This window comes from Phaseolus vulgaris, chromosome 3, assembly GCF_051622355.1.
Source record: "Phaseolus vulgaris cultivar YP4 chromosome 3, ASM5162235v1, whole genome shotgun sequence".
Lineage (NCBI taxonomy): Eukaryota > Viridiplantae > Streptophyta > Magnoliopsida > Fabales > Fabaceae > Phaseolus > Phaseolus vulgaris.
The window spans coordinates 15154442-15173615 of record NC_143500.1 but is presented as its reverse complement, the minus strand read 5'-3'; the positions used below and the strand labels follow the sequence as shown (position 1 = coordinate 15173615).

The 19174-nt window shown below is 44.7% G+C and overlaps 1 non-coding gene and 1 pseudogene across 1 annotated transcript; both read left to right on the top strand.

The window, feature by feature from the left end:
* Positions 1 to 1962: 1962 nt before the first annotated feature.
* On the top strand, positions 1963 to 8187 carry LOC150028712 (uncharacterized; annotated as a pseudogene).
* TRNAF-GAA (transfer RNA phenylalanine (anticodon GAA)) lies at positions 4953 to 5025 on the top strand. The gene has a single exon. It is a non-coding gene; the product is annotated as a tRNA-Phe (tRNA).
* Positions 8188 to 19174: the final 10987 nt, after the last annotated feature.

The window sequence follows — 19174 nt, the reverse complement described above, 5'->3', positions numbered from 1 at the left end:
CCCCTTCAAGACAAAGTGTTTAATGAAGCCAAATGTGTAATTTTTGCTTATTGTGTGTATTTGCTTTAAGGATGTCTTAGGTATAGATTAGAGGTTGTTTAAAGTGGGCTTTTTGCTGGGTAATCCACCTCTTAACCCATGACCATGTGATAAGAGCAAGCACAAGTCTTATGAAAATGTTTTTCACATGTATTGTAAAAATATCCTTTACTGCATAGAAAATAAATATGTTCTTCTTTAAATGAATAAGTTCTTTTCTTAAACTGGTGCCTTGATTATTTTTTTATTGAAAATCATGTTTTATGCATCAAGTATCTTGACTATGTCTTCATTGCATCAAAACGACTGTGTTTCATTTGTTAAAAAGTTTTTGTTATCATTTTGAAAATGAATATGTTATTCTGTAAATGAATAGATTCTTTTTAGTCTGGTGCCATGTTTTCTTAAAAGGGTTTTCACAGCTTTATCTTTGCACCAGGGAGTTTGATTAAGTCTCCTACATCTAACAAAATCTCTCACTGCTATAAAAAACAAACATGTTCATTTTATTTTCAATCTGTTCATTTTATAACTGCTTTAACTATTTTTTGAAAGTCTGTTATAAAATGTTTCTTATAAAAGGAGAGTTGTTTCAGACTTGAAATTAACGTTGAGAAAACAAGTTTTACAATAGAGATTGATTTTTTTTGCATTGAATAAGTACGTGTTCTTGAAGGATTTTCAAAACAAAAAATTGTTCCTTTTCTTGCTTGGTTCTAAAGCTTGGTTGGAGGTGTTGTCACAGTGTGTGCAATCTAATCTACTGGTCTAAGATAGATTTCTGCACTCTCATACCGAATGTATTCGTTTCCTCTTTCAATTCCTTATAAAGTGTGATTGTAAAACACTTCATGATAGGGTTTCTTGAAGAGTTGTGTGTGTTGGAATAGTGTTTTTCAGCAAGGTGTGTCATGTTCTTGTAGGATTCAAGAAAAGTGGTTGTGTAAGTGTTTTGAATTGTTTTTTAGTGGATTTCACCTTGGATTAGGTGAGACTGGATGTAGCTCAATTGAGTGAACCAGTATAATCTCATTGTGTTCAAATCTCTCTTGATCTCTGCACTCATTTACTGTTTTGTTTGTTGATTTGTCAAAAAAATAAACTTGTTCAATTAAAATTGAATTTGTTCATTCTGGGTTTATTCATATTGTTCTTGTTTTCTGGAAAACCAATTTAAAACTTTTTTGAAACACTGTATGGGTTGTTAAACATAATTGGAGTTCGTTGTTCAGAGAAAGTTAACTCAATCAATTGACATGTTTAATCAAAATGTCAACTGTGTTTTCAAGAATTGTATTGTATTGATTCTGCTGTTTCATTTTATTCCATAGAAATTATTGTGAACATTGCTAGCTGATCAACTTGCTTAATATCACAAAATCTCACAACTGTATAACTGTCTTAATACACTAAGCAGAATAAAAATAAATCTGTTCATTGCTAAATAAATAGATTCTTTTCCTCTGTTTTGCAAAAAGATCAAATCTGTGCGAAAGGTTTTAAAAGCTCAATTCACCCCCTCTTGAACTTTGACATTATTGAACCCAACAATTGGTATCAGGAGCTAGGACTTGTATTTTACTCAAGTTTGTTAGCAATATGTCTGAGTTTAAAGTGCTTTTTGCTGAAGGTTTGTCTATCAATAGACCTCCTATGTTTAGTTGAATGAATTATGCTTTTTGGAAAATAAGAATGAAAATTTTCATGGAATCTATTGACTCGAGTATTTGGGAGGTCGTGGTCCATGGACCCTATGTGCCAATGCAGGTTGTCAAAGATGAAGAAGTGGCAAAACCAAGATCTGAATGGAGTGAGAGTGAAAAGAAGAAGGCTCAATATGATCTTGTAACCAAGAACATCATAACTTCGTCATTAACAATGGATTAATTCTTCAGAATATCTCAATGCAGTTCGGCTAAGTAGATGTGGGAAGTCTTGGAAGTTACTCATGAAGGCACAGAGTATGAACTGTTCAGGATGCAACCTGAAGAGAACATTGTTGATGTACAAAAAAGGTTCACCCACATTGTGAATCATCTTACTGGACTGGGAAAGGTATTTGACAAAGAGGAACTCAATATAAAGGTGCTAAAGTTCCTTGATAGAAGTTGGCAACCCAAAGTGACTGCCATATCAAAAAGTTGTGATATGTCAAAGCTGTCCACTGCTGCACTGTTTGGAAAATTGATGGAGCATGAGCTGGAGCTCAAAAGGCTGGAAGAACAAGAAACTGTGGAAAACAAAACTAAAGGACTGACATTGAAAGCAAGTGGATAGGACAGAAAGGAAGAAAGGCAGCAAGTGGACTGAGATTCAGCAGATTCTTAAAGCAGAAAGGCAGGGATAGGCCACAACAGAAAAGAAGGTATACTAAACCTAATGAATTAAATTCTTCTAACTATAGCTGCTTTGGATGTGGTAAAACGGGACACATAAAGAGTGATTGTCCAAACACTCAAATAAAGGAAAAATCAACCATCAAGAAGGTTGAAAGAAGTAAGGGGAGAAGAGCTTACATCTCTTGGGAAGACAATGAAGTGTCTTCAACCAGCAGCTCCTCAACAGGAAGTGAAGAAACAAATTTGTGCTTCATGATAAAGGATGAAGAATCAATATTTGATTCGATTAGTGAGTTTTCTATGGAATCTGACAACTATGATCAATTGCTTGCAGCTTTTAAAGAAACTCATGATGAGGCAAATAGGCTGGCCGTTATCTGTTCTAAACTGCAAAATGTGAATAATTTTCTTGCACCTAAAGTAAAATCACTTGAGGAAGAATTGCACGAATTCAATTGGGTGAATCGACCTTGGCCGAGAGATTTCTTTAATATGCTTTCGATAGGGATTCATTTGGGTGAATCGACCTTGGCCAAGAGGTTTTCTTTGACAGTCTCTCGACAAGGATTCACGTAAGTGAATTCTTCCTTGGCTGAGAGGTTTCTTTGACGCATTCTCGGAACGGATTCATAGGTGAATCGACCTTGACCGAGTGATTTTCTTTTAACGTGCTCTCGGCAGGGATTCATTTGGGTGAATCGACCTTGGCCGAGTAGTTTCTTTTATGCACTCTTGACAAGGATTCACTTGGGTGAATCGACCTTGGCCGAGAGGTTTCTTTAATGTGCTCTTGGCAGGGATTCATTTGGGTGAATCGACCTTGGCCGAGAGGTTTTCTTTGACAGTCTCTCGATAGGTATTGACGTAAGTGAATTCTTCCTTGGCCGAGAGGTTTCTTTGACGCACTCTCGGAAGGGATTCATGGGTGAATTGACCTTGACCGAGTGGTTTTCTTTTAACGTGCTCTCGGCAGGGATTCATTTGGGTGAATCGACCTTGGCCGAGCGGTTTCCTTAACGCACTCTCGGCGAGGATTCACTTGGGTGAATCGATCTTGGCCGAGAGGTTTTCTTTGACAGTCTCTCGACAGGGATTCACGTAAGTGAATTCTTCCTTGGCCGAGAGGTTTCTTTGACGCACTCTCGGAAGGGATTCATGGGTGAATCTACCTTGATCGAGTGGTTTTCTTTTAACGTGCTCTAGGCAGGGATTCATTTGGGTGAATCAACCTTGGCCGAGCGGTTTCTTTAACGCGCTCTCGGCAGGGATTCACTTGGGTGAATCGACCTTGGCCGAGAGGTATCTTCTTGGGTTGGTTTATAGTCCTCCTTACGTATTCCTGTCATTGCCTATCATATTCCTCATTGTTACCATGTGGACATTCTAAAGGATTTCATCCTGGCCCCACGGTGGGCGCAAAAAATGTTCTTACAAGGTCGGGTTCCTCTCAGAATGACTCCTGTAGCTTCCGTCTTCTCGTCCTCGCGGCTCCTATGTTCGGCGTCTCTCCGTCTTGCAAGTCCTTCTTTAAGAACGGTGGGGTGGGGTACCTGCGAAGGCGCTCCGGCGCTCAAGTTAGTCCGAGTACAATATGCCGATGAGTTAAGAGTGAAAGATTACCTTTGACGCTGGGTCTCCTTTAGTATTTATAACTTTGGGATGAGCCTCAACTGTTATGGGTCTGCTCTTGGATTTCAGACAAGGGCCCAATTGTGCCTTAATCATAGTTTATAACTAAACCGGTTTAATTACAGTTAATCATGTATTTATTGTTTGTTCTTAGGTTTATTCTGTCTTGTCAATCATTCGGCCTCTTGACCATCCGGTAGTACATTTAGGTTTATTCGGGCCTTGTTGACCATTCGGCCTCTCGGCCATCGGGTAATACAAAAACGAAAATAAATGACACAACGTACAACTGAATTACACGTACTTAAGAAAGTATATTAGAACAAACAAGCCAAAAGTATCCGAAACTTAATTTTTTCTTAAGGTTATCAATCCAACACAAAGTAGGACAAAGGGAGAATAACACTGGACTATGTAAGAGTGGTGAAGATGGAGACTTTTAGAAATTTACTAAAAGAGAAAAATATACAAAAGAATACACACTTCATTATCTTAATCTGTAGATTTGAACTTTTTCCATAGCAAAGAACTTTATAGTAATCTTCCACTGAAAGAAAATATACAAAATTTTAAAAATAATATCTAATTCAATTTTACACACACCAACAAATATGTTAAAAGAAACAAATTATCCTAAAATTCATATTTTTTGAGGTTAGAAATCTAATGAATTGTATGCATAAAAAATTGATTATGGTGACCCACATGTTCACAAAATAATACAGGAGAAAAAAAAACGTTTTTAAATTATTTCCAAATTTTATAAAAAATTGATTGTTAAATTGACTCTAGAAATTATTTACTTTGCATAATTAGCTCTCCATGTTGTTCAGTTTATGCATGTTAACAGAAGAAAGATTTTTCTTCGGTGTCAGTTTTTCATTCTTGATAAAATAACTAAGGTACACAAATAAATAAAGAAATGATAAAAAAACATATGTAGTTGCGGGGATAGCACAGTTGGGAGAGCGTCAGACTGAAGATCTGAAGGTCACGTGTTCGATCCACGTTCACCGCATTCCTTTTCCTTTTAATGTTTTCAGGTATTTTTTTGTATTATTATTTAATACGATTAAGCAGTGAATGAATTGAGTTACTGATAGTCCCCACCCAGTAACTAATATTGAGGTGTGAAGCAAACATCTGATTCACAAACATATTTATGATTTTGCATTGAAAAACATTGTGATGGAATCGTACTGTCAACTTAATAAATGCTATCTGAAATGAAAGCAGGACAGGAGCAATGGATCCCTCAAATAATCAATACTATAACTTCACCACTCAAATGCCAAGGATCCTTGTGTTCTTGTGTTGGTTTCACAAGTCAGAATAACTTTCTTACAAAATGTAGGCTTTTTTTGCTCTTTCCTTAATTATTTTTAAACGTAACTTATTGAATCTTGTCTCAATTTTAGAGTGGATAGGTGCAGGTAGGACATAAAAAATAATGGATGACTCTGTTGAGAAGCTTGAGTTGAAAGAATGATTGATGATAAAAGTGCTTTGAGAAGTAAGAAATTATATAAACTGTACACAAATTAGGACACTAATAATTCTCAGAATTGTTTTTATTCAAATCAAACTGCTTCACCACCAAGAAGTGGATACATTCAGTTCTTGTCGGTTGATTTGGTCGCCAGTAGACTTCTGTAGGTGACCTCAGACTCCGTCTCCCTCGTGGTGAAACTCGTGCTTTTCTCAATGTTTGGATGTTGTTCTTGTTAAGACAAAGGGCGCCCTGACGACCAGTCGCGACGATCAAGTCAGTACAGGGCTATAATAAACAAGAAGTATCTAATTTAATGCTTAATAATGTGTTATCCAAGCATTAGAAAAGTGTACCGTAACCAGGGATCTTGAGTCCCTTTTATAGAGTGTCGCTAGGTTACCTCTTGCAGTAACAACTTCTGTTATGAGAATCTTATCTCAAGTAAGGACATATTCAATGGGAGAAGATCCTGCTTCAGAGTGTGTAATCTTAACAGAACAGTTGCGCAGAATCTTATCTCCTAGGAGTGTATCAAATCTTAACAGAATAACCACCTGACTACCCACTTGGGTATCGCTCCCCATGATCAAAACTGTTTTAAAGCACATTTACATGCTTTTACGTGTTACTGTACCATGCATATGCCATTACATATCTTGTATGCCAATGTTCTATCAAACCCTAACGCACTTGGACTTAAGTTGACAGAGTACGTTTTACTTATACTAGACCCAAATGCACTATATGCACCCCTAGGCCCATTTAACACACTTTCAGACCTACCAGGCCTCATATGTGGAAGATTATACCAATGCATGAACGAGAGATAATATGGACATATCTGAGCTCCAGCATGTAGCCCCTTGTTCTCGACCCAACGGCCGAGCTGACCTGCTTGTTGTAGACACCGATATTTGATTTATGAGAACTGAGCTCTACGCGCTCTGGTCCACTACACATTCTTTTGGAAAATCCTGATTTCCTTGATGATAATTACAGGGATAAAGAACCAGTGGCATCTCAGCACGTATTAGCTCGAATTCTCAATCAAATAAGCACTTTCATTCAGACTATAATGTACATGCGTCACATAAAAGCAGACCATAATGATCACTAGGTAAAACTGGAAGTACCAGTAATGAAAGTAGAAAAATAATTCGTGTTTATTTGAGGGAATTTATTGCATTCCGAATTCAAGAAAGACATTGTGAGGTTGGTAACATAGTACATGCACATAGGCTGTTTCAACAATTTCTGGTGGATTGTTATACCATGATTGAAGCACAACATTTGTCTTTCATTGGGTCAAACCAGAAATTAATTTGGTCTGAAATTTTGAATGGCCTACAAGAAGTAATTAATAGGGGAGAAACTGATCCTTCTTGTGTTGGTAGACACATTGTTTTGCCTTCATCTTTTATTGGTGTAATGTGTTACATGTTCAACCATTGTCAAGATGCTATGGCAATTTGTAAAAAATTTAGTTATCCTGATTTGTTCATAACAATAACATGCAATGTCAATTGGCCTGAAATTCATGATGTTCTTGGACCAAAAGGATTTACTCCATCAGATAGACCTGATATTGTTTGTAGAGTCTTCAAAGTAAAACTTGATGAAACTGTCATAATTAATTTGGCATATTTTCTTCTTTTGTTCCAGGCATGTACACCATAGAATTTAAAAAAAGAGGTTTACCACATGCTCATATACTACTATGGTTGGATGAATCAATTAAGCTGCATAATGCAACAGACATTGAAAATGTCATATATGCTGAATTACCTCACCCAAAGTTGTATCCGAAATTGTTCAAAGTTGTTCCAAGCTACATGATACATGGACCATGTGGAGTCGCTAAATTGAATTCACCCTACATGAAACAAGGTAAATGTTCAAAGTAGTTTCCCAAAAATTGTACAATTGTAACTACTATTGATGAATATGGATATCCAATGTATAAACGTCACAATACTGAAATTTTTGTGGAAAAAAATGGTATCCAAATGGATAACAGAAATGTTGTTCCATATAGTCCCCATCTTTTTATGAGGTATCAAGCACATGTGAATACAAAATATTGCAACAAGTCAAATTCAATCAAATATCTTTTCAAATATGTCAACAAAGGTCCTGACAGGGCTACGATGAAAATTTGTAATGGTACTACAAAAGATGGAGAGAAAACAGATGTTGACGAAATCAATGATTCTAGATACTTATCTCCATGTGAAGCTGTTTGGCGAACTTTTGGTTTTGATATACATCATAGATGACCAACTGTACAAAGGTTATCATTTCATTTGTCAAAGCAACAACCAATTTTGTTTAAGGATGATGATAATCTTCATGAATCATTGCAAAATAATGAATCTATGCAGACCATGTTTTAGCTTGGTTTGAGGCAAACAAAAAATATGCTAATGGAAGGAACTTGACATATGGTAAATTTCCAACCAAGTTTGTATGGATTGCTAAACAGAGACAATGGAAATTGAGGAAGAAAAGTTACAACATTGGTAGACTAACCCATGTACAACATGGATGTGGAGAACTTTATTACATGAGAATATTGTTGACTATTCAAAAGGGTGTGTTAACTATGCTACCATAAGGACAGTAAATGAGCAAACATTCAATACATTCAATACTATTCAGAAGCTGAGATTGCTTAGAGGTTGTGATTGATCAAAGTGTGTGGAATAGGATTATGCTTGTATTGATTTCAGATTATCTTCTGTAACAAGTGTAATCCTTGTACTCTGTTGAACAAGTTTTGTTTGTGTGTTTGCTGAGATTTGCTGTGTGTTCTTGAGGGGATCAAGATCAGCAATCTTAGTGTTGGTGTATTGGCCAAGAGAAGTGTGTGTCTTGAGGGGATCAAAGTCAATTTCTTGGTTGTGGTGTAAGTGATCAAGGTGTGATTGCTTAGTGGATTTCCTCAGAGGTTTATGAGAAGACTGAATGTAGCTCTGGGTTTGGAGTGAACCAGTATAAACATCTGTGTACATTTTCTCTATCCCTAACTCTTTAATTTCAGTTTTGTTATTTGTTTACTGGTATAAACAACCGATTGTTTTGCTGGTGCAGTTCTTTAAGCTTTGTGTTTTGAAAAACTGATTTCTAAATCAAGGTATTCTTGAAGTAATTTCATTCCAGGCTTAAAAGATTGCGAAAACTCTCTTTAAACAATTCACCCCCCATCTAGTTTAAAGCCATATATTCTAATAGAAATAACATATATTAGCTCGAACACACCTTGCCAATCAGATGAAAATCACGAAATTGAAGGTGTTCACGTCTGAGTTCTTAAATGAGATAAATTGTTCAGGGATACCAAATCATCGCCTTCGTTTGAAAGTTGGCGTGCCTATTATGCTTTTGAGAAATATTGATCAAGACAATGGTCTTTGTAATAGAACAAGGTTGCAAGTTATTGATTTGAAGAAGAATGTTATTTGTGGAGCAGTTCTAACATGATCAAATATTGGTGATAAAATCTTCATTTCGCGAATGAATTTGATTCCTTCATATACAAGTATACCATTTAAATTCCGTAGAAGAAAATTTCCAGTAGCTTTATGTTTTGAAATGACAATCAATAAAGCCAAGGTTATTGTACCGCCCTGGTGGTCGGGTGTGATGACGTGGCATCTTGCTACAGTATAGGCGTGTTGACAAGGCGCCGGGTTGACAGTTGGGAAGGAAGTCGGGAGGCATGTGTAGTCGCCGATAGTTAAGTTGGCGTGTTCTGATCTCCAGCTTACCAGATTAGGCGATCGCCAGGTTGGGGACGAAGTCGCCAGATGCAGACTCAGGCGACTAGGCAATTGGAGATCGCCAAGAACAAGCACATCGCCGAGGTTAAAGGAGAAGCAGATTATGAAGGCGGCCGGCGAGACCACAGGGAAGGTGTATGAAGGCCCTCCCTCGCCAGTTTCAGTAGAGATCGCACTCCTGAGTTAGCTATGCACTGGGCAGTACCATGCATAGGCAACTTAGCCAAAATGAGAGTAGAAGCAGCGCCAAGTCAGGGAGCCTCCAGATGATGGCACGTGTACAGTTGGATACAAGCCACGTGTCCAAGTCTGTAACTGCCAGGAGAGAGAAAACCACCAGGTATATAAGAGTTCTTAACGGATTTTCTAAGGTACGCACGTTCAGTTCATACACTTTACGCTTGCTAGTGACAGAGCTGTTGGTGAGAGAGAGTTGCACGGTTCCAGTTCTTAGTATTTGGTGATACCGTCACTGACTTGAGCGTCGGAGTGTGATCGGCCGCAGCGGCGCCGTATCGTTTCTTTGCAGGTTCTTGAGACAGATCCAGAGGAGGAACAGAGGTGAGAAGCGGCGCGCACGTCGATCCTTTGATGAGGCATTCTCCAGCGCTCCGGTCAACAGGCAGGATCATCAGGCGCCCACCGTGGGGCCGTGTAAAACGTGCTCCCATCCACAGCGTGAGTTCGTGGAGGTTTTCGAGGTTTCCTGCGCGGTTGTGTGCTGGTGCAACTGTCGTTCTTGGTTTCTTTGAGTTTCGTTCGGTGAAGTTTGTATTTTAAACCGTTCGTTTGGCTTTTCGATCGGTGGATTCGAGTTCTTTCGTTTGGTTGTTTGGTTCGCGGGGAAACAGTGGTTTTTGGGTGAAGCTGCGATTTTCTTCGAAGGTTTGCGGTGTTCTTGAAGTTCTTGCGCAGTTTCTTGAGTTTTCTCCGGTTGATCGCTGATTCGATCGTGGTTGAAGTGTCATTTGCTGTATTCCTGTGGTTCGCTGAAGTTAATGAGAAAGATGAGAAGCAATCGTTCCAGTCCCATGGCTCCCGTCGCAGCCGAAGGCGACGCCGCCATGACCATGGCGCAGATGGCAGAAATGATGCGCTCATTGCAGGCCACTGTAGAAGCCTCGCGCGTCGAGCAGGCAAGGATACATGAAGACCTGGTCGCCTCTCGCGCCAGAAACGAGGAGCTCAGCAAGGTAGCTGAGGAGCTACGTCGAGCTCTCCAGGAGCAGCAGGTTCGTTCTTCCGCTGAAGAGGTGGCACCGTCGACGCCACCTCGTGTTTTCCCAATGCCTTTCATTCAGGCGATTACCGACACGCCAATTCCCACGAGCGTGGTCCCGGTTAAAGCTGTCTTTACTGGCGTGGGGGATCCAGAGGCTCATCTGACCACGTTCCACACACAGATGATGCTGTCAGGAGGGTCGGACGCCGTCTATTGTAAGATGTTCGTGAGCACGCTCCAGGGAACGGCGATGGAGTGGTTTGTGAGCCTGCCTAATGGCCATATAACTAATTTTCAACAATTCTCGAAGATCTTTGTCGAGCAGTATATCGTGAACAAGGCACCGCCCAGAGTGTCCTATGATCTGTTTGATATAAGGCAGTACCATGGGGAGTCCCTCAGAGACTACCTCAATCGCTTCGAAGCGCAGATGGTCAGATCGCCGGCCAAGGATGAAGAAATGCTGGTCTATGCCTTCAAGAAGGGCGTGCAGCCAGGGCCATTCTGCGAGGCCTTGATCAGGGCTCATCCAGCAACGTTTGCTGAGGTCAGGCGACTTGCGGTGGCCCACATCGCCGACGAGAGTGAAGTCGCCGAGAAGAGAGGCAGCGTGGCTCCCGCCAGGCCACGCGCCCAGACCAGGATCCAGCCGCAGAGGGTGCTGGAAACGGCAGCGGCGGCCAGAAAGGACCAAAGGACTCGCTATCCTTACGATAGGAGAAATAAGGGGAGAAGCCAAGCGCGCCAACCGCCGGCACGCCAACAACCAGCACGCCGGGAATACAATCGCCCGCCTAAGCACAAATTCGTCATGGGACTAGCGGACCTGATTGCTATCCCTAACATATCTGCTAGGTTGAAGGCGCCCGAGAAGGTGGGCGACAAGGTGCTAGGGTCGAAGCCGGACGTCTGGTGCGAGTTTCACCAGTGCTTTGGCCACAACCTAGACTCGTGTTTGTCTTTAGGATACCAGCTCGACGATCTGGTTAAGAGCGGGTTCCTAAACGATTATCTGCTGGACAGAAGGACCGGAGGAGCGTCGAGTTCCCAGCCGGCAGGTGGAGAAGCCCAGCAACACGAGATGCCTATCCATGGGGAAATCCACACCATTGCAGGGGGTTTCTCAGGTGGTGGATGCACCGCGTCGCAGAGGAAAAAGTACGCGCGATCGGTGATGTCAGTGGACATGTTTGAAGATCACTCGCCCGAAGTGGACATTACGTTCACCAAGCAGGATCTTCGGGACGTTGTGCCTCATGACAACGATCCCATTGTTATCTCGTTGATCACGGCGGGGAGGAAGGTCCACCGAGTTCTGGTGGACCAAGGAAGTTCGGCAGACGTGATGTTCTGGCCGACTTTCACGCAGTTGGAATTGCCCCTTGACCAGCTAAGGCCCTATGGAGGGTGCTTGTATGGGTTCGCTGGCGACCAGGTGGAGGTCAGGGGGTACATTGAGCTGAGAACCACGTTTACCGATGAGGCTGGGTCGAGGACGGAGAAAATCAAGTACCTCATCGTAAACGCCCCTTCAGCATATAACATCCTGCTGGGAAGGCCCACTCTTAACAGGATAGGCGCAATTCCATCGACTCGGCACATGAAGGTGAAGCTGCCGTCGATGGAAGGGGTGGTGATCACGATAAAGTCTGATCAGAAGGAAGCGAAAAAGTGCTATGAAAATAGCCTGAGAAATAAAAGATCAGTTAGCTATGTTACAACCACCCCACCGCCGGAAGGGACGTAGAGATGGTAGATGCTGAGCTGGGGGAGAGGAATGCTGGACTGGAGGAAGAAGAGGCGCGGAATCGCCCGGAGGAAACAAGGGGGCTGGGAATCGCCAAGGCGGTGGCCGCCAGAGAATCCAGGCCCAAACCCGTCGAGCAGTGGCTCGAGAAGGAGATCGGGGGGAAGGTTTTCAAGCTCGGAAGATCTCTGGAGGTCGATCTCCAGGACCAGATCGCCAAGGTGATTGAGCGGCATCTGGACGCGTTTGCCTGGTCCGCTTCGGACATGCCCGGAATCGATCCCGACTTCTTGTGCCATCATCTGGCGATGGACAACATGGTGAGACCGGTGCGGCAAAGAAGGAGGAAATTCAATGAAGAGAGGAGGCAGGCGATCAAGGATGAGACCCAGAAACTCCTCGCTGCAGGCCACATCAGGGAAGTCCAGTACCCTGAGTGGTTGGCAAATGTCGTGTTGGTGAAGAAGAGCAACGGGAAATGGCGCATGTGCGTCGATTTCACCGATCTGAATAAGGCTTGCCCAAAGGATTCGTATCCTTTACCAAGCATTGATGCCCTGGTTGATAGTGCTGCGGGGTGCAAGCTGCTGAGTTTCCTGGATGCCTTCTCGGGCTATAATCAGATCAAGATGCATCCCATGGATGAAGAAAAAACAGCCTTCATGACGGAGAGGTCGTGCTACTGCTATAAGGTGATGCCGTTTGGGCTGAAGAATGCGGGGGCCACGTACCAGAGGCTGATGGATCGAGTACTTGCACCAATGCTGGGAAGGAACGTGCAAGCTTACGTCGATGACATGGTCGTGACCTCGCAGGAGAAAAGCAAGCACGTTGCAGACTTGGAAGAATTGTTCGCGACGATCGCCAGGTTCAAGTTGAAGCTCAACCCGGAGAAATGCATTTTTGGCGTGGAGGCTGGAAAATTTTTGGGTTTCCTCTTGACCGAAAGAGGAATAGAAGCCAATCCGGACAAGTGTGCCGCCATCTTAGCAATGAGAAGCCCGGCTACAGTGAAAGAAGTCCAGCAGCTGACAGGTCGGATGGCAGCCCTATCTCGCTTCGTTTCAGCGAGCGGAGAAAAGGGACATCCCTATTTCCAATGTCTGCGGCGCAATAACAAGTTCGCTTGGACGAAAGAATGCGAGGAAGCTTTCGTCAAGCTGAAGGAATATCTGGCGAGCCCGCCGGTTCTGTGCAAACCACTGGCGGGAATCCCTCTCAGATTGTATTTTGCTGTGACTGAGAGGGCAGTGAGCGCGGTGCTCGCCCAGGACCATGATCAGGCTCAGAAGCCTATCTATTTTGTGAGCAAGGTGTTGCAGGGCCCAGAAATGAGATATCAGGCCCTGGAGAAGGCTGCGCTGGCTGTGGTGTTTTCGGCGAGGAGGTTGCGCCACTACTTCCACAGCTTCACGATACTGGTGATGACTGACCTGCCCATCCAGAAGGTCTTAAAGAAACCTGACGTTGCAGGAAGAATGGTGAAGTGGGCAGTCGAATTGTCAGAATTTGACATTAAATATGAGCCCCGAGGCCCGATCAAGGGGCAGGTCTTTGCAGATTTCGTAGTCGAGCTCTCATCGGAGGCGAAGAGGGTGGAAGGAGATGACTTCCGTTGGGTACTCTCGGTGGATGGATCATCGAACCAGCAGGGTAGCGGTGCTGGAGTCATATTGGAAGGACCCAACGGCGTGCTGATCGAACAATCGTTGAGATTCGCCTTCAAAGCCAGCAACAATCAAGCAGAGTATGAGGCGCTGATCGCCGGGATTCTGCTGGCCAAGGAGATGGGAGCTAGGGTGCTGATGGCTAAGAGTGACTCGCTGCTAGTCACAGGACAAGTAACAGGCGAGTTCCAGGCTAAAGATCCACAAATGGCGGCTTACTTGGCGTATGTGCAGGAATTGAAGAGTTCCTTTGTCTCTTTTGAAGTAGTGCATGTACCCCGAGAGCAGAATGCCCGAGCTGACTTGCTTGCTAAGCTCGCCAGCTCAGGCAAGGGGGGTAGGCAGAGGACAGTGATTCAAGACGCCGAGGGCATTTGTAGCAGATCACCTGGTCCTTCAGATAAGCAGGTCGACGGAGAGAGCAGCGAGAAGCCATAAGTCTTTGACGCAAGAAACTCTGAGATCGCCGAGAGTTAGAGCTTGTCGAGGAGAGAAGGTGGACGTGATGCAGGTCTGCGCCACCCATGAGCCAGACACTTGGATAACACAGTACAAGCGGTGCCTGGCGGATGGCCTCCTCCCGCTAGATCCAACAGAAGCTAGGAAGGTAAAGAAAAATTCCAGCAAGTATACACTGATTGATGGCGATCTGTACAGGTTTGGGTTCACTCACCCACTCCTGGAATGTATACACGGCGAGAAGTGCACGAGAGTTATGGCAGAGCTCCACGAAGGAATATGTGGAAGTCACGTCGGGGGTCGAGCTCTGGCCGCGAGGACTCTCCGTGCAGGCTACTATTGGCCATCCATGAGAGAAGATTGCAAGAAGTATGCCCAATGCTGCAAACAGTGCCAGCAGCACGCCGATTGGCATAAGGCACCTCCCGAGGAGTTGAAGTCGATCTATAGCCCTTGGCCGTTTCATACTTGGGGGATTGACATCCTGGGACCTTTTCCACTGGCGATCAGGCAGATGAAGTACTTGGTAGTGGCGATTGAGTACTTCACCAAATGGATTGAAGCAGAACCAGTGGCCCAGATCACCGCGCACAAGATCGAAGGCTTTGTATGGAAGAACATTGTGTGCCGGTTTGGAGTGCCTAAGCGCCTGGTATCAGATAATGGGACTCAGTTTGCGAGCCACCTGTTGAAGAAGCTTTGTGAAGGGGTTGGAATTCGCAAGTGTTTGCATCCGTCGAGCACCCTCAGACGAATGGCCAGGTGGAATCAGCTAATCGGGTGTTGCTGAGAGGTTTGAAGAGAAGGCTCGAGAAAGCCAAGGGAAGTTGGGCTGAGGAGGTTCCCCGTATAGTTTGGGCGTACCACACCACCGAGCAGTCAGGAACCCATGAGACCCCGTTTAGCTTGGTCTATGGGTGTGATGCCATGATTCCAGTCGAGATTCAGGAGAGCTCGCCGAGATTCCAGAACTTTGTAGAGGAAGACTCGAATGAAGAGAGAAGGCTGAACCTGGATCTGCTGGACGAAGTCAGGGAGGAGGCAAGGCTGAAGGCTGAGGCGGTGAAGAGAAGGGTCGAGCGAAGGTACAACTCAAAGGTGATGCCAAGGCAGTTTAGAGAAGGCAATCTGGTGATGAGGAAGGCCCACCAGTACGAGATAGAGAATAAGCTATCACCCAAGTGGACTGGACCGTTCAGAATAACCGAGGCACTCGGGAACGTAGCCTATCGCTTGGAGACGCTGGAAGGAGGGGCGATCCCTCGTACCTGGAACGCCACACACCTGAAGTTGTACTATAGCTAAGAGCTTTGTAAGTAAAGACAAACACAAATATTACATTACAATGTCTCTGTTAAAACAGTTTCAAGGGGGCGCTCTTTTTTCCCTAAGGAGGGTTTTTAATGAGGCCACCCAATAAAAGAAGAGTTTTCGAAGTATAAGGTGTTTTCAGATTGCATATGTGTTATTTCCAAAAGTTTCGAAGAAAGACCTTGTCATTCGTACATGATTTAAGGCACGAAAAGATATGTCGCGTGTTTTCTAAGTTTTTAAAGTCCTCATCGTTTTTCGGCGATTAGAGGTATCAATTAAGTTTTTAAAGTCCTCATCGTTTTTCGGCGATTAGAGGCACCAGTTAAGTTTTTAAGTCCTCATCGTTTATCGGCGATCGGAGGCACCAGATGAAAGACCTCCTCGCCGTCGTGCGGGCGCAGGCGAGAAAGAGGAAAAGTCCTCCGTGATTCTGGGAGCGAGAAGATGTAACTCCCGGGGCAACGTAGAGGCGAGTTAAAGACCTCCTCGCCGTCGTGCGGGCGCAGGCGAGAAAGGTCCTCAGTGCATCCAGGGGGGAGGAGATGTACGCCCTGGGCAAGTTGAGGCACCGGATAAAGTCCTTGCCGCCGTTGTGCGAACTAAGGCCCATCAAAGACCTCCTCGCCGTCGAGCGAGTGCAGGCGTGAGAAAGAAAAGGTCCTCAGTGCATCCAGGGGGGAGGAGATGTACACCCTGGGCAAGTTGAGGCACCAGACAAAGTCCTTCTCGCCGTCGAGCGAATTAAGGCCGTTTAAAGTCCTTCTCGCCGATGAGCGAGTTCAGGCGAGTAAAAGTCCTTCTCGCCGATGAGCGAGTTCAGGCGAGTTAAAAGACCTTCTCGCTTGTGTGCGAATATAGGCAAGATAAAATCCTTCTCGTCTTGAACGAATTCAGGTATGGCGAAGAGGGTGGAAGAAGCTTGAAAGGTGGCTAAGGTAGGTTCGAAGAGAACGCCTAGCCAGCCAGTCTCTAGCTCTGAGGTTCAGGGAGGTACAGGAAGATCCCAAAGGGCATTTCTGCCTCAGATAAAGAAATGACTGCCAAAGCCTGAGGCTAAGAAAAGCTGGTGTTACCAAGAGGTCTAGGTGATCGCGAAAAGGGCAAACACGGCGAGAAGGTTGAAAGACTTGTTTGATAAAGCGGGTCAAGTGGGACGTTGTTTGAACCGATGATTGAATCACAGTTCGTTGCTTGGAACTTTTCTTATGATCAGGTTAGTGCCTCAGGGGTACAAGTTGTTCAAAGCGATTATTGCTTAAGTTTGAATCGGCTCGAAGCAGTTACGCCAAAGGTCATGTTTGCAAAATCGCTAAGTTAAACGTAGCAGAGTTAAACATACAAAGAAAGTAAAGCGCTCAAAAGAAGTCAGAAGAAATACCCAAGTCTCGCTATTGAAATGAATAACTGTTCAAAACACATGTGCAAGAGTTTTTTTCTTTACAAGGTAAATACAGGTGAATTTATAAAGAAGCAGATGGGGTGGAATTGGTTGAGCCTTCGGCGGGAACGACCTTTCCATCTACTACTTCATTGTTTAATGACACCATGCTGAGGTCAAGATCAGGGAATAGGCATGCAAATTGCTCCCGAGCGGCTTCGAATCCAGCAGTCAGAATCTGAGCAGAATTCAGCTTAAGTTCTTCAAATTGTCCTTGAAGCTCTTCAACCTGTTTCTTGAGCTCCTCGTTCTGCTGTCCCAGCTCTTCAGCTTGTTTCTTGAGCTCCTTGTTCTGCTGCCCCTGCTCTTCAATCTGTTTTTGGATTTGTTTGTTAGTCTCCTGAGCATGGAGAAGGTCGTCAGTAACCTTCTTGGATTCTGTTCGAGCTTGGGTCAACTCGGCAGCCATCTTCTCTTTTTCCTTGTTCGCCTCGGTGAGATCAGCCATGGCGTTATCCCTTGCTTTTTCAACTTGCCCAAGCAGCTTTTCGCGGTCGATTGACCTTTGCTCCAGTCTTTGTACCTTATCGGCATTAGTTTGAATTTGAGCCTCCAGGTCGCTCGCCTTGGTACGTAGAGGCACGATTCTGCTTTCAAGTTCAACTTTTTCTTGGGCAAGTTCATGGACTTTGCGGCGAAGGTCAACAGCTTCCTTGCGCGCAAGCCTAAGCTCGGTGTTTAGGGCATCCTCCACTCGGGAATGTTCCATTTCCGCGAGCGTTAGGCTGAAGGCCACCTTCTCCACCTCAACCTTCATTGTGCTGTTCTCGGTCTTGAGGTTGTAGATATCATCCTGTAGCCGCCTGGTGGAGCTCTCCACAGCTCTCGTAATGATCGATGGGATGTCTTCTGCGATGGTTTTGAGTTTAGCAGTCAAAGGTTCCCACATCCTCGTGACGTCGAGGGAAAGATTTGCAGCTTGGAGAGGCGCCAGGGGGGCTTGTTGAGGGTTCTCGTCGCCACCTTCCTTAGCGATATTTTCAGTGATTGCCTCTTGGCGTGGCGACGCGATCGGGGACTCGGTGATTAGGATTGGAGAGATGTGAGCAACCTCGTCCCCGATTGGAGCGATTCCTGCAGCTGAAGTGTTGGAAGGAGGGCCCCCTCCTGCTGATATATGTGGTGTAGAGGCGCTCGGGGGGTCCTCCAAGAAGTTTGGCTCTGGAGCCTCAATTGCAGGTGGCGCAGTGGCCAATGGAACTGCTTGGACTGGTGGTGAAGGGGCTTGTGGTGCTGGTGATGAGGGAGGAGGAGCGGGTGTTGATGGTGGTGTTGAAGCTGGAAGAGGGGGCGGGGCAGGTGGAGAAGACGGTGCCACCCTCTTCCTTTTCGTGACAAGGCCATCCTCTGTGACCTCGTCGTCCTCTTCCTCATCCTCTTGGACAACTTGGGGTGCTTTCCGCTTTGGCCTCTTAAGGACCAGTTTCTTTCGTTGGGTGGGCGCCTTAGGCGGTGATCGCCCCTGGATGATGGCCTTCTCGACCGCCGAGTTTGGAACCGTCTGGGAGCCGGTCGCCAACCCGTGGTTGCGGGCGAGCGCCTTTAAGTCGGCGAGCATGTTCTTACCCAACATGGTGTCTGCATGAAATGAAAGTGCATAAGTTAGCTCAAAGGAGAAAGGGGTAAGTGTACAAGACAATGAGACAGCAAAAGCAGCCATATGCAGAGAAGATAAAACCAAAGTCTTGTGTGTGGCGCACAAGACGCCCAGAAACAATATCAGAAGCCATGTCAAGACAAAGATGTAGCGTCCTAACCTATTTGGAATTCCAACTGGTCCTCAAAGAACTCGAAGGAAATCAGGGTGGGGGTCAAGAATGTTATGCGGGCATCTGCCACCCTCTTCCAGAAGAGACAAAGGTCTCTGTCCAAAGCCCCCATGCTGTCAGGACTTCTGGGCCTCCTGAAGCAGCTCTTGGATTCCTTTTTCCCCTTGTCCACCCAGTACAAGGGGAAACCGTCGAGAAGGGAAGTGTCTTTGTCATTTGCGCGAACCTGAATGAACTTTCCCTTCCAATCCTTGTACGACTGCTGGAAGATGGTGAAAAT